Below are 15,933 nucleotides of genomic sequence, written 5' to 3'. Positions count from 1 at the left end.
CAACGTGCATTATGGGACCTCTGAGTAGTATTTTAGCTTAGATTTATTTAACAGCTAGTTAAAGACCTGTTTTACTGCTTGCGCGTGAGTGAGTAGCCTGTCGCCCTGTCCCGTAGAAATGACTGTTAGTCATAAACATAGATTCCTTGCATCATACCTACTTGTCATAGTTAATTAAAATCATTATGAATTCGTTTGTGCTGGCATAAAACATTAAGTTACATTAGCGGGATTTAACACATTTCTCCTAATATTAATCAACCGATCAATTTTTGCTATGCCTTTCTTTAAAGGTTCCCATTTTTTCCGAGTATTTGTTTTTTAATTTCAGCACGAATGTCATTGCTCGTCATTCACATAGTAACAAAAAATATTCCAATGTCGATGGTCACACATCAGTAATTATTTTCCAATTTTTAAATAAATATCTCTTAATTAAAATGCATTCATACTCTTAACAACTGATCATTTATTTACGTTCGCGCGGAAACATACATTGCAGCCACCATTTTTTTTCATTTACAACAAAATATGCCTTTTGAATATCGAACTAAGGATTATTCTTGTATCAATTTGAATTTTAAGATGGTGTGTTCGTAGGCACAGGTCACACGATTCAGCCTGCACACAGCTTTCGCGGCTCAAGGTGAAATTCTTTTTGAACGTGTTATACAACCGTATGTAGGTTTATTCGAGTGATAATTGAATATTCATGCAAAAGTATTTACGTGTGCAATGTACTGAGGCATTAAAAGATTTAATTAATTAGATTTACGAAATTTTGACGTTAATCGGTAAACGCTTGTATAAATAAGCTGGCATTTATTTAGGGTGGTTTGCTAATTAATGAGAAGTTAGAGTTTGTCTTGTAGAGTCATAATTACTGGCTCTTGATTTATTTTAATATCGTCCGTCTTATTTATTTCTTTAATACAGGTCTTAAAATGTTTATTGTATTTTACACATTTTATTTGATTTTATGAATCTCTACTTAGCTCTACATTACCTTTTGGCTTGTTTATTTCTAACCAAAGGCCTGTTGGCTTTTTTTTCCTATCACTCTCCCAATGTAATTCTCTAGATTTATCAGTTATCACATGCCAGTATTAAATTTGTTATTAAAGCAATTCCACTCAAAGCAGGTTGAAAGGTACTATAATAACGTAGTTAAAGCACTCACGATTACTTACATCTGTCGGTTAGTTTTCTTAAACGTTGCTAATGGACTCATATCCGATTAATCTGTTCTCTGTTTCACTAAAATGCGTTAACATTTGCCAAAGAAATCAGATATCATCGCCACTAAACTTTGTTCTATAAATTCTTGAGGAATAGTTTTTAAAGTAATGTAATTGAAAACACACTGGCTTGCAACAAATTAAAATATTAGACAACTAAATTTCACATCAACGATTTTGGAATTGGAATTACCAATCCTTTTACGAATTTAAATTATATTCTTCTATTTTTTTTAATCACAGTTCAAAAATAAATGAAATACAAATCACTGTTATGTAATTCGTCCCGGAACAATAAAACCTTTTTGAATTAAGTATTTCAACACAGCGCGTTTGGCGCCACACAGTTTTATTCCATAGACTACAAGTTATTGTTTTCTAGATTGAATATTATTCACGCACGGGTCATCAAGGAAGTGACAGAATGGTACTGATTAGATTGACGATCGTCATTTGTGGCTGAACGAATGATTTTATTGGCATCATTAGAGGAATGTGTCAACGCTATTGTTTACACACGGATATAAGCCAATAAATGCCTTTACAATGTTCTAATTTATTTCATAACGCATTATGCTTAAAGAGGTGGTAATTGATTAGGATAGTGACAAATTGAAACAAATTGTTGTGTACAAACTAGCGACCCTTAGTTTATAACTCCAAAAACTATGGAAAAATATGGCCTTATAGTCCTTTCCAAATAGTTTATTAGATTTGTATTTCCAAATTGAAGATCATTCATTCAACTTTGACGTTTGTCAGTGTCATTAATTGACGTAAATAAATAAAAAATATGATGCTAATATCTCAATTTCATAGTTCCTCGTCACATTTATGTAAGCATACGTTTTACTATTGTTTATACTGTAGTTCGTACGTATGTATAACTCTTATTTGCCGTCTGTCCGTGTGTAAATATGTACGATGACGTTCAACATATTGCATCGCTCGTAAAACCCGAATTATCTTTAATTAAATTGTTTTGTTCGCTCTTTCAGTCTCGTTTTTATGCTTCGGAGTTATTTTCATGGAGTGAAGATTTTATATTCAATCAAGGGTAGGAAGATGTTGGCATTATATAAAGGAGGCCTTTGCCAAAATATGTCAACTACAATTTTTTTTACTTATTTTTGTTTTTTATTTATAAAGTTGTCAAATGAATCCTGATATTCAAGTCCAGAAAGCCTCAAAATCTCCTTATATGTAAATTTTTGATGTGGGTGAAGCTTGTTGTAGTATTCAAGAAGTTTAATCCAGGTAACCAAGTAAGGAGTTATAATGACAATTTTATAGCCTGTTTGTCTGACAATATGGAAGCAAATGTTAAATTATTTTTTGCGACTATTATAGGCCGTATGGTAGAGACAGTTTTTTAACAAGTTTTATAACCCAAAGCCCGTTATAAAAAGTTGCTTGTCGGAAGAAAATCTCGTCGAAAACCATAAATATTATCGAAGACTTAGGTAAAAGAAAACGAAGACAGTGTTGCGTCAACAGCAATTAACAAAACGATTAGAAAGAACTCATAAAATAACACCAAAAATAGAAAGAAGAAATAAAATTAATACTCTATGCTAATATAATTTCTCCGAAAAAAAAACTTACATAAGAACCACGTGTGTTATCGTTCGGAAATTTAAAAACGTTCGAAAGGTGACATTTTCAAAGTGGCATGGCGGCGACGAGTTGTCGCTAAACCGCGAGACACACATAGGAGAATGTTTACGAGTTCGACGACCGGAATTAACTTTCCAAACTTGTTTCTGATAAAAGGCTCACACGAAACACGTTACATATGTGCTATGCCCACGTTTGCCGGCAAGAAATGTCGTACCACACGACTGGATACATTTCTCCTTAAGCCTGCTAAAATGTTATCTACGAAATTGTGTTAATTGAGTCATTCATCACCGCGATAGGCAGTCTGCTAATGTTCATATCCAGTTACCTAATAAATAGGTGATAAAAACGTGTATTTTTATTACATTATTCTCAATAACATAGTTAATTAGAGACAAAAAATAACTCGACAACTTAAGGAAATTGTGAACCCTTTTTATCCGTTTTGGAGTTTTTTATCTGTTGGAAACAAGTTGAAAAAAACATCAGGAACTCCATTAGTACGAGAAATGTGGCTCCATTAAGTAAAGGGTGGAGGTCTAAAATCACTACATTCCTCGCTTCAGATATCAAGGGTTGGCTCGAGATAATATTTTTCAATCTTTAATGGTTCTCTGTGATTGTGATGCCGACTAAGTGTTTTCGGTCGTAATTATTCCAAGGATCAAATAAAAAGGTTCGTTATAGTAAATTAATTCAGGCATGTTGACAATAATGCGTAATTAAACGTTGTGGTATGTAGGTATAAAAATATTGTGTGGTCGTTACTATAAATAGACCACCACAAGCAAACGTGGGTGTAATGAGAAGCCACCGGTGTATTTAAATATTATTATTAACATAGGTACTGCGATCTGTAGATGTAAATGGAAACCTACAATTCAATATTTTATTTATTATTATTATTATAAGCCCGTATCGTCCCACTGCTGGGCAAAGGCCTCCCCCAAAGATTTCCATTGTAGCCTATCTCCGGCGGTCTGATACCATTCTGGTGTGAAGGTGTCCAGCTCGTCTTTCCATCTTTTATGGGGTCTACCGCGTCGCCGTCTCCTAGTTGGCGGGGTCCACTTTGTCGCTATTTTGGCCCATGAGTCAATATTTTATAGATTAACTATAATTAACAACGTACTCCAACATTTCATAAGTAACTAACCACACCATAATGCATGAACAATACAATTTTGTACCTACGTAAACAACCATAACAAAATAATTTATCAAATCAGACGTTATACACAAATTTTCCTCTAAAACATCGAACACACATAAATAATTCCTTAAAAAGTCTTAAAACACGCGGATACAGTCTGTGGCTAATGAATGGCCACAGATAATATCTTTCCTGGTTCCAAATGTATTAAAAACATCCTTCTCTTTGCAAGGACAGACGACGATAGGTATTTAGTAGTTCTCAACAATAGACCGACTGATATGGCAAGAGACCATGTTTGGTTCAGCGGCGGAATAGCCGTGGTGACGTCGAAGGCTGTGATGGAAGGGTACTCGAGGTCGTTATGATGCGAATGAAGCCTTGATATTATGTTATTGTTTATTATGTTTGTAATGGAGAAGTCGTTGATTGGGAAGGTAGAGACGATGGAATGAATAGGGACTAGAAGGTTAAACGGAAAGTATTAAAATAAAAAAGATTTTTTTGTAGATTTTTCCAAGGAGAATTGACATCAAGCTGGTGGTTGGTTGGAAAAACATTAGTTAAAACCCCAGACAGCGAGTTTTTGAGAAAGAAAATAATATGTTGTGCTGATCCCACGTCTCATGGGATAAGGGCAAAAAAGTAGTATCTTGGACCTTGCATTTATTGGAGTGGTATTGATATTAGCAATGATATTAGACCCGCCAACGTGCTACCTAATTTAGAAAGTACTTAGCCGCATCATTAGGCAAACAGAAATCTAAAACATTACAGCTTTCACTGAACACAGATGATCACCGTAACTAAATCTTACATGGATTAATTAAACGTAGCGTAGTGTACACACTAGCCCCCGGTTTCTGAGGTACATTTAGCGGTAGTTTATCTATTTAATAGCGTTTAAACTCATATAAAAAAAACGCTATTGAATAGATAAACTATCGTTAAAATTGCTCAGAAACCGGGGGTTAGTCTTAAACTAGGTTTATTCCGCAAGATGTTTGTATCCGTGTGTGCGATAGTGTCGAGAGTGCGTCGTGTCAGTCGGGCGGCGCGCGCGCAGGCCGAGGCCACACACTCGACAGCCAGACGGGCTATTTCCGAACGATAGTCGAGACGTCGCAAAAATCACACATTCATACTAACTGGTACTTTGTAGACGAAGTAAAAGGTGTCAAATATTTTGATATTTAACTGGCAAAGACAGTGATAAGTAAATATTTTTACACTACTTAAGTTTTACTCTAAACGAGATAGCTCTGCCAATAGTGTAGAGTCGTGTTTTCGCTACTATTGGACCAAAACCTTCAATACATTTGAAAAGTATAATGTCTTAGTAATAAACGTGTAAGCTCTAATTAGTTACAAACTGTTTTGTCCCTTTCAATCAATCTAAAATTTTATATGTGTGAAAAGACTACACTTTAACTAACACAGCTTTAACGTCGTTTATTAAAAAGTCATACACTCATACTTAATGTACATTTAGAACCCCTCCTTTTAGGATAGAATAGTAAAAAGCTCATGTTTGAAAAACTGCTAGAGTTAATTTTCTAATACAGACTGTTTAAATCTATACGTTGAGATTGGAGAGACTGATTAGATAAAGCTAACACACACTCCAGACAGATAGAATCTTTCATCGTCGAAATGATTACAAGAAATTAGTCTCCTTCATAATTTTCCAACGATATACAACCTTCTGTACACCTAAATATAAAAAGGAAATATCAACAAAATCTTTGTTTATGATTTTTTTACGAGTTTTTCAATGTACCAGACATTGTTTTGTTAGTAAATAATGTAATTGAAATAAAACAGCACTCAGAAAATCCTTTGTTTTAAAACATTCCTGTTGTTATCTGACGATAAACTTATTAATATCAAACGTTATCTTAAATAAATAAGTGCTATGTTTTAGAATAAAGGTACTTATTTTAAATCACATATTTATACATAAGTAATAGATATCCTGTATCTTGTAGTAAAGCCTCTTCCTAGGGGTCATTAACAATCGTCAATAAAACAGCGTAATATTAGCGAGCTGGGTTATTTAAAAAATCAGACTATGGAACCAAGATTGTGCCTTGTAGGACTCCACAGGAAGTTTCACTGTATGTATATATTACAATATTGGTACATTCTCCCAAAAATTCTTACCTTTGCTTTTAATTATATAAATGTCTTTTTTATCAGAGCAAAATTCCAATCTTTAAATATATTTGTCTCATGAGAACCGCGATCTTTCTACGAAGTAGGTACGGCACTAGAGTAGGACCTTGTGCGCTACCTCTGATTACAATAACATTTCTCAGTATCACATTTAATTCCTTTAAATAGTAAAGTATTTATATTATACCGTTGCTACTATGCAAGGTAGTGATATATCAAATAACACATGAAATGCGATCATATTGCGGTCGATTTCTAGTAGCCATTATAAAAATAGTTTTTTTGCTTAGGTTCATGTTTATTTATGTTAGTACCCACTTTAATGGTTATTAAATATCGCTTTGCTTTTATGTATGTTTCCTGTCATTCAATCATTTATCGATGTTTAATTTCGCGTAATTTTAATTACTTTTTTAGAGTTTATATTTATAATACAATATTACCTGTGATTATGGAGATGACGTGATTACGGCACTGAATATTTTGTGCGTTCCTAACGATTAAGATCATTCATGAAATTATATTTAGGGTAAATGTGTGATTTTCCTTTTTTTTTTTAATTAATTCAAGTCCCGGTTGTACTTTAAAGAATATGGTCATATCAGGTAGAATTTCGGTAAGTAGGTAGTTCCTTCATACATTTGCTATCATCTATGTCGGTACGTTACATTTATATGAATTTAGAAATTGCATCGACTTATCGAGCATGAAACATCGATTATCGTATAACTCATATTATTCTAAGATTTAAGATACGATTTCATTTTAGTAGACCACGACCTTGCTTTTATATTCAAAGTCATTTCCTTATTATTAATTAGTCATTTTAATTAACTTTTGAACTTTAAGATATTTTTGTTTCTTTTTTAAAACTTAAATACTTCGAATCTCCTTTGAACTTTAAGCTATTTAGTAATTATAAACCTTCTAGTCTATCTTGACTTCAGAACTACTTAAACTTTTTGAGCCCATACAGAACTTATTACAGTATGCAAAGCCTAGGTTCTATAATAATATACTTTAGGCAAAAAAAATATCTTCGCAAAAAAAATCTAAGTACCTAACAAAAACTGCTGTCTAGTCCATAAATTAATTTACCAGACATTTAATAATATGTTAGCTTCTATACTTAAAAAAAAAACAATTTAATACCGTTATTAGGTGTGTCTACATTACATTACATGATTCATTAAGGCCATCAAAGTAACACTTGTCCAAAAAGTACTAATTATAATCAATAATCTGTTCTTATCAGTAGCTATCCCCTTATCTGTTTAACATCCGGAAGCATTTCAGTAATCGACATGATAATGGTTTTGTGCAATTCGTATCTTTTAAACCTAACTTATCTGTCTGATAAATATATTGAATTAGGTATCTAAGAGGTTTTAATGAATTGGAAACAATGGAGGTAAAAATTCCTCAGTCGATTGTATATTTGGACAAATCACAACTTTAAAATGTTTTTTTTACATTTAATTAGGCCTTTTTCTTTTTTATATATATTTCCTATTGCTGAGGTCAAAGATCTCTCATTCAGGTGCTATTTTGGCTATTAAACTAATGTTGTTTGGGTACTTTATGCTCCATTAAGATTTGTCTCAAAAATTTCTTCTAAGAATTCTTAGCGACATATCTTCACAATATTTTTCTCCGCAATTGTTTATGAATATCCAATACATACTTCAATTATGTATTATTATAACCATTTAGTTACTTATAACCTCCAATCCATTGTTTATGAAAGAATAACTTTCTAGACAATGGCGGCCGTGCGTGGCATATGTCGATCATCTTTTGTTTTATCCAACAATACTAATGTATCCGACTGTTGAGTAGAATATCTCGGACAGGATATAGATCATTTCTCTTGTTCAATATATAAAGGGAACGTAAGGCTATTGGTATGCGTTCTTTGTAAATAATAGTCTCGTGTAAGACATGTAGATGTCACGCAAATATGGTCTAATTGAAGGAAATGTTTGTTGGTTTCCTTTGCCAATGATTACTGTATGGTGGCTGGTTTTGATTTAAGAGTTCTTCCTATTATTGCGTTTTTATTTTGTACCTTTTCATTGTTATTAGGATCTGCAGTTCATGTAACTCCTAAAATTTGTTTTAATTTTATATGACTGCCTCCGTGGTGCAGTGGTCAACGTTGCGTTTGGAGGTCTTAGTTTCGATTCCACACGGAACAATTATTAGTGTAAACCACAAATTATTGTTTCGGGTCTGTACTTTTTGTCCATTGTATGTTTGTTAAAGTCCCCGGAATTCTTAGCACAGGTCTTAGTTAGTTGTCTTTAGTAATTAATTTCTTGAACTTGTACTGCAAAATTAGTAGCTTTATGTTTTATCCAGGTTATAAACAGTTTGAAAATATCGTCTCATTTCCTACTATTTTATATTCAAACATACAAACTGTCGTATATTATAGCTATCTCCGAAATCTCTGAAAATCCCGGATATGAGCTGTACATATTCGTTCATCCATTAAAATATTTAAAGAGTTTTACTTGCATCCTGACCCTTTTCTCTTACGTTTACGAGAGTGAAAATAAACAAGCGAGATACATTCCACGTTTCGTTTCGTGTGTTCATGTATTCATAGTAGCAAGGAAAATTGAGTGACGCGAAAATTTTATGAATTTCGTCCGCTTACATTCGGTATGTAGGACGAGTACGTTACACGGTTACATGTTAACTCTCAGTTCAAAACTCTTCTGTGTATTCAAATCGTATACATTGGTAATTATGCGGATGGAATTTTAATCAGAAATCATGGTTTTTTGATGCCGTAAGGTCTCGGTTTTTTGCAGTACCTTTTGTTATCAGATTTTTCAGTACCCAATTTATTTGTGTCTAAAATATTTGTCTTAGCATGTGGTGAAAACTATGCTGCTTATTGCAAGTGATATTCAATTCGCATTTACAACAAATATTTGAATGTACGAAGACCTAGTTACTCTGCCTACGATATCTTAAGATTCAAGAACTGTCTTTAAATTCCAGCATTTAAGTAAGACAAAGAAAGTTAAAAATTAACCCATTACTGTCCCACTAAGCCACGTCAAAGGCCTTCGGGTGGCTTGAACAACTTTGACACTAAGTTGACCACTAACCATACGATTAGAAGAAGAAGAAGAAGTCCCACTGTTAGGACCCACGGTTAGGTCTTGAGTCCACCACGCTGGCCACGTGGTTGGGGACTTTGCATACCTTTAAGAAATGTATTAAAGAACTCAAACAACGGAATAAACAATATCGATTGCTCAACGCACTGTTATCAGTTATCAAGTGAATGCCAGCAGCATAACGTGGCCACTTCACGCCGTTGTTTTATCGACGTTTACAATATGTGCTAATAATTCTATCTAATCAACTGAAATGCACTAGTAATCGCTTTTGTGTGGAAAGAACCTGATAAGTTAATTTATGGATGATAATAATATTAAAAACTACTTATTTACACCTTTTGAATTAAACATAATGAAGAGAAATATTTAACATTTGTCCAACATATGAATTCGCCCGCGTGAAAAGATTTCTCGGGGTAAAAAGTATCCTATTTGTTAATCCAGTTTATAAACTATCAGGGTGCAAAGTTTCATTCAAATCCGTCCAGTAGTTTTATCTTGAAAGAGTAACAACCACCCATCTATACTTAAAAACTTTCGCATCTATAATATTTCAGAATAAGTATGTATTATGCTTGGAATAAATATGGTAAGGAATTCACAAAGTCAATCTTGAAATAGTTACAATATTATACAAATATGAAAGGAAATATTATGCAAAAAGTCTGAGTGAAATGTAAAACATCTGCATTAATTTCTGTTGCAAATACGTTGAGGTTTCGCCGGTGTCGTTCAAATTAAATGAATTGCATAAACCGCAAGCGGATCTGGGGGCACGGAAGTGCCCCCGCAAGTCGAGCAAAAAAAAAGCGGCACGGCCGTAACATCCTTTTCTCGAAGCAATTAGGGCTATTTTTGACACCCCTATAATTTCGTTGTGGATAAAACTAGAAGCCTGGATTTTCAGCAACTAATAAGTCATTGTATAAACACGGTATATTTAAAATTTCAGTCAATTTGAACAAGTAGTTTAAGAATGACAACTTGTTAAAATTTTGAATTTTGTCACTCACTGATTCACTGACTCACTGACTCACCGATCATCAAAAGTCTAAGGTACTTCTAGCAGACTTAGAAGCTTAAAATTTAGAATACAAATAGGGTTTAGTGTCTTAATCATGGGAAAAATTTAATATTTTCTAATTTCAGTCCAGTTTTCTAAATACATCAACTGCAACAATAACTTTGTAATCCCATATAAATGTATAAGATTACAAGGTTACATTTGCGGTTAATGAATTATTGTTACTGTAGAAAATAAAATAAATAGGTGTAAATAGGTACCTACTATATGAGGCATAACGGGAGGGGGTATAGGGTGGGTAAGGGTGTTTAGCCCATGAAACTGAACAACATTCCCATAGGAAAATATGTTGAATTATGAAAAAAAAACGTCTTTCCATACAAATTGAACTTATGTTCGCTGTACAAAAAGAAGTGAGATGCCATCAAAAACATTCTGTAAAAACCTCAAGTCTCGCCGTAAAAAGTTGTGAGATCTATATAATACCAAGTCGATTAATCTGTTTAGTCTCTACTTAAAGGACCTTCTGTCTTAAGTTATTACGTATGTTATTATCATGCCAATTAAAAAAAAATACCTTTAAAACAAATAGATCGACTTGGTCATCGCAAGAAAACACAAATTCGCCATTAACATTTCAGGAGCATTAACTTCTCGTCGTGCTGTGTAGTGTGATACATACTAATAATAAAATCATGCGATGGCCAGGTCGGTCTATTTGTTTTAAAGGTAATTTTCTTTAATTGGCATGATAATAACATACGTAATAACTTAAGACAGAAGGTCCTTTAAGTAGAGACTAAACAGATTAATCGACTTGGTATTATATAGATCTCACAACTTTTTACGGCGAGACTTGAGGTTTTTACAGAATGTTTTTGATGGCATCTGCTTATTCATAATCTAGAACAGCGAACTTTTTAATCGCGTTTGTGAATAACACTGGCAGCTTTTACTGGAGTTGTTTTTTAAACTTTTTGCTGTAGAGTAGTCAAGAGGGAATCTCACAACTTTAAGAAAAACTAATCGTCTAAGTAATTGGGAGAAACTTTTTTTAAACTTGCTTTTTTAAGGTTTCTTCTAAGGTCCTAATTTTGGTCATTTTGTTTTTATCGGCCCCGAGTCTTGCAAACTTTTAAGACGGAATGTCGTTAAGTTTTTTTTTTCATTTCCAACGGTCGTTAAGTAGTTTATTACATACCACATACAGCCACGTATGTCAAAACATATAAGGACTTAACTTTGTCACTCATAATGCATAAAAAATGGGTTGCGAACTGGCATATCATATGAACATCTTAATAACCAGTTTTCTGTTAGCATGACATTAAAACAGGACTCGCATAGACCTTTTAACATACTTTTCTTTATTCATTTATCTTTGAAAGGGAGAAGAGTCAAAGATATCGAATAAGGTCGTAATTTTTCAACGTTTTGTATTCGTACGAGCGCTGTCGTGAAAGTTTTGGTCCGGTCACGTGTGAAGACATCAGACAACAGTCAACACATCTGCATATAGAATAAAGAGCATAAATATATACTCAACTATATCTGTATTACCTGAACACTCGAGTTTGTATGCAATCTTCTTTTGAAGCAAGTTTTTGCGGGATTTCGTAAACTGGAGTTGCTTTTGTTGTTTTCGCATCGTTGTTTTTTGTTTAACTTTGAAATATGGGTGTACATTATACATTTTCGATATTAATTAATTCAAAATTATACTTTTAAGAAACTTTAAACTGGAAACTTACCTTCAACAAACACACATTACAATCGAAAGCATCCAACGAACAATCCGTTTTTTGAATTAAAATAATCTCACAAGAATTCACAAATATTCACCAGTTAATATGTCATCAACACAAAATAGTTTCGTCACTACACAATGTTGTAAAACAAAAGGGGACAAGACATAAATTGTTTGGAGTTGTGCAAGACGTCCGTTCGCCACGAACGCTAGCCCGCGACTGAACGAAGTCAGGTTCCTCAGTCCGCCCATCGTTTCTAATTTTATCGTGCCAGTAACACGAGATAAAGCCGGTCTTTATTGAGACTTTTTTCTTTTATACGAAAGGAAAATCGACGATTAAATATATGAATCAGAGATACTATGAGTACTGTCAGTTGAGCTTTAAATAAAGCTAAGTTTGTGCCTGCTAATTAGTTTAAGTGGTTAAGTTGTAAGGCAAACTTGAGAACTAAAAGTTTTGTTAAGGATAGTTTTAGAGACGGTTGTATACAGTTTGTATAGAAAGACAAAAAGTTTGGCATACAGTTCATCTTGGCAGTATGTCTGCATATGCTTGGATTTCCTACTTCTCAACTACACTAACATAGCAAGGAATAGTGTTGCATGACATGACAGTACAATGTAACTGTTGAATTCAGAATACGGAACTGTAAAGGTCAATTTCACAGTTAATGAATAGGTGTCAGATAACCTATGTATAAGATATCTAATGTAAGTGACAGAAAATGTATGAAGAGAACTGTCAAAGTTTGATATGATGAGCTAATTGATATTAATCAACAAGTCATCTAAAAGTTGTATGAATTCGTATTTGTTTAAAAATTCTACAGAGTCAGACATAAGCAGTAGGTACCTGTAATTTCCTTTGCTAGGTACAGAATTTCTTTGCATAGCATTTTATGTGTGCCTTGAGAATTATTTTTATAATAATTTAGCCTTCGAAATTCCGCAAATCAGCACGCGTTTGCAATCACACGCAGTTTGTGTTGACTAATGCTATGTCCATGCCTACGATATAAAACAGTTTTTATTATTTACTTTAATCGTTTTCAAACACTTTGTCATACTAGTGGTCTTTTAATATTTTATTAATGTAAAAGTGTGTTTGGTTGACTCTTGCACGTAAAACTACCGAGCCGAATGTGTTAAAATTTGGCATAGTGATAGATTATGTTTCGGGGTTGGCTCATTTTTTTTGGCCCTTTTGGCTACTATTAGCTCTATTTTTTAAGCACTTTATTCAATTTAAAATACTAGCAGAACATAGCTAACATAGCTTAGTAGAGTACTATAGAGATAAATAAGTTGTTGGATTCCCAAAGTTTCCTCGTTTCAGTGCGACTAAGCACATTTTTCAACATGAGTTATTTAAGAAGCATAAATTTTGACATTTTTACTTCAAAACAAGGAAGATTTGAGACATAAATGTAAGGTTCTAATACATCGGTCGTTGAACCAAAATATGTATGACACATACACGGACATAACGGCAGTTTCACATTACATACTTAAACCGGTAGAACTAAGAACTATTTTTGATTGTAATAGACTTGACCCAAAGGTGAAAAAAGCTTTAGTTACTACTAAACTACTTATTTATTTAATTTAAAATTGAATTGGTGAATTAAGTAAGGAAATGGTATTGATCTTTCTTCTTTATTTAATTTAAAATTCATGTAGATGGATGTACTTACGTATGTTTGATACTCTACCACGCAAAACTACTAGACGGTTTTTGATGTCATTTGGCACTAAGCAATTTTTCTGGATTTGTTTTTCATCACGCGTTATTACTGAAAGGATTTCAATGAAACTTGGCGCTCAGGTGTAGTAGTTTATAAATATGTTATGAATTTCGGATATTATTTTCTTGTTTAGATGGAAATGACCCATAAACATTGTTTTTCTCTCGTTTTCAATAGTAATTAGTTTTCCATAACGTGTTAAAAATAAGACTCCAGTTGTACAAGGTGAGCACTGAGCATGGGTGTGTCTTGATGACACGTTTAAAGGCATACGGTTATCACGGGCGTCGAGCCAAACCGACCGGCTGGAGTTATCACCTACTATTCACTACTCCAGAGTAGGATATTGGCAAAGATTTTCATACATTTCCTATCATTTTCCTTATTGAATATGTTAACTAAGACTATACATAATAATATGCTGTTTAAACCCGTTTAATCAAAATTGTTTTCTCTAATACCTATTTATCTGGGTAGTATAATGTAATAAGTCAGTTCATCAATAAAACATGATGTAACACACCATGTTTTATTGATTGGAATGTTGGTAGTTTATTTCAAACGGTAATAAACATTTAGGATGGCCTTTTTGCACATTTTGTTTATCAAAGTCGGAAGTGTGTCAAGGTGTTAACCTTAATGACAATTTTTTTTGGTTAATCGTGTCCTTGACGATTTAAATTTTATTGATTTATTACTGGGAATGATTGGCACTGATAACACTTTTAAAATATGCATCCAACGTTTGCCGATTAGTCGTGCAAGAGATAAATGTAAGTTTTGTTGACGGAAGTTAGACAAATGTCTAGTATGATAAAAAAGAGTAAAAAAAACAATAAATTAAAGTAGTCGTAAGCTGGCTATAATTGTCTAGTGTAATCAAATGAAAAAATAATACAAGTGATATCAAATGAAGCAGTATGGTTTAGTACATACCTTATCAATTTATCAGGATTCGCGACAAACACCATTTTGTCCAATTCAGAAAAAACTTTACATTTATTTGGCTAATTCACAAAAACACGTCTTCATATTGCAAAACCACAGGCACAACTGAATAACAATCGATTATTCAACAATTACATTAGGACCGAACTTTTTGTTGGTAATTTTCCTCGCCGATACGAGCGGCCGTGTGTCACGGATTAGTCATACGGCCTTAACAAATGTATATACAACGTGGCTCTCGAATTTAATTATATAAACAGTACTATAATGTCTTTATGTACTTTGAAACGTAATGTAATTAAGTCTTATGAATTTAACTAAGACATTTAAGATAACATCTTTTGTGAGGTTTTAGTAAAGGTATAGAAGGGGGCTTTAACACCTTTGCATAAATATCGTTTGTCTTTACAAATAGATTTTTGATACATTTTAAAATACATTTTCTGTAAGGTACTCTGTTGGAAAGTCTAACATTAAGATGTGAAACTGAAACTTTCACGAGTAACATAGAGTACAGATTGCAAGAGTAGTTCTTTTTAAGTTGCATATGCATATTCTGTGTCGTCGTATTTTTTAGGTTTACCGTGGAAATTGAATCTTTGAACAAGTAGATTAAATAAAATATTCATCCTCTTGTAATTTATACACGCTATTTTTTTCAATAATAAGATCTTGGGTCAAAATCTTCAAATAAAATGTACTTAATCTATAAAGCTTGTAATAATTTCCGGAAAACCAAGTATCACATAAGTCAAAACATCATCGAGTCATATTTACAAACTTCCGTATTTGATAAACAATTACAAAATTAAATTAGTTCTATGACTAATTTAACTAAACGCAAGGAAATTCCCTCATAACCCAAACTAAATTATCAAATCCTTAATTCGGACGAACTGCAATTAATTTAAAACCATTAGTGATTCATATTGTCTAAACTATTGTTCCCAGTCGTTATCTATTTAATTATAAGTACGTACGTTAATTAGTCACTGTGTGGTGCCAAAATACCAGTAATGAATAATTACTGCCGGGAGCCTTGACGTCGTTTATACTGAGAGATATTATATACTTGATGAGATAGACTGGTATAGAGTAAAATTATAAAACCCGGCAAAGTACCTACCTATTCGTAGTTAGGGA

At 33.1% G+C, this 15,933-nt stretch overlaps 1 protein-coding gene across 1 annotated transcript in view; it reads right to left on the bottom strand.

Annotated features, from left to right (window-relative positions):
* Positions 1–12,334, bottom strand: part of LOC142980417 (uncharacterized) — a 40,688-nt gene extending 28,354 nt beyond the window's left edge. Inside the window, exon 1 of the mRNA XM_076125776.1 lies at positions 12,099–12,334. The gene's annotated coding sequence lies outside the window, so the exon portion shown is untranslated. The remainder of the gene's footprint in view (positions 1–12,098) is intronic.
* Positions 12,335–15,933: the final 3,599 nt, after the last annotated feature.

The sequence above is a fragment of the Anticarsia gemmatalis genome, chromosome 18 (assembly GCF_050436995.1).
Source record: "Anticarsia gemmatalis isolate Benzon Research Colony breed Stoneville strain chromosome 18, ilAntGemm2 primary, whole genome shotgun sequence".
In the NCBI taxonomy this organism is placed as follows: Eukaryota; Metazoa; Arthropoda; class Insecta; order Lepidoptera; family Erebidae; genus Anticarsia; species Anticarsia gemmatalis.
This window is presented reverse-complemented; position numbering and strand designations above follow the sequence as displayed.